Raw genomic sequence first — 937 nt, forward strand, 5'->3', positions numbered from 1 at the left:
AGATGATTGATTCTGTGTTTTGGGCAAAATCAGCTCTCTAAGGGTCTTTTTGGGGCGCACATTTTCGGTTCGAATAACTGACGTATATCTACTTGCGGTGCATGTTATTTCTGAGTTATTTTCAGATTATTTTTAAGTTATTTTCAATAATCTCAAAATAACCCATAAATAACCCAAAAATAAAAATCGCGGTTCATTTCTTGTTAATAATGTAAAAATGTTTAAAATTTTATGAATATTATTTTAATAATATTTTAAACATGTTTAGCACATTTTTTTAAGGTTTGTAATGTAATTAGGCCATGCATGCAGCTAGCTTAGTCCCAAGCTTATTGTTAGATATTTGGCCATTGTAAATGGGTTTTGGGTTAAAAAAACAACGGAATCACTCATGAGTGATGGAAGGAAGTTTCTAGAATGGATGTACAGTTTTAATTAATTTTTCAGATGATTTAGGTTGTACTGATGCATATAGGAACACAACAAAGTCTTATTTTTGTTAGCCTTGGATGATAACCTAAGTTGGTTTTTACATAGGGCTTTATGGATGTTTATGGATAGAAGGTATGAAATGGTAGAGGAAATATGGTTATTTTTTCCACAACAATGAAACAATAGATTACATGAAGTAAAAATAGTTAGATTACCTATGAAAGCAATAAGTTGAAGTAGATCATTGAATCTACTTCAAATGTGGTCGACCCCTAAGCCTATACTTCTCTTGGAATGAACTCCAGTTTTCTTCAGTCACCTATTATATTTACACCAGCAAACAAATATGATCCATACTAAGCTTATTGCACTCATATAAAAGAAGCAAAGGAAGAGGGCGACGACTCTAGCTATTAATGAAAGAGGGAAATATTCATCCCTTCGGCTTGCCATATATTCATGGAAAAAAAAAATTAGTTGCTTAAATACATACAATCAATTATTT

This window comes from Phalaenopsis equestris, unplaced genomic scaffold (genome assembly GCF_001263595.1).
Source record: "Phalaenopsis equestris unplaced genomic scaffold, ASM126359v1 Scaffold000517, whole genome shotgun sequence".
Lineage (NCBI taxonomy): Eukaryota > Viridiplantae > Streptophyta > Magnoliopsida > Asparagales > Orchidaceae > Phalaenopsis > Phalaenopsis equestris.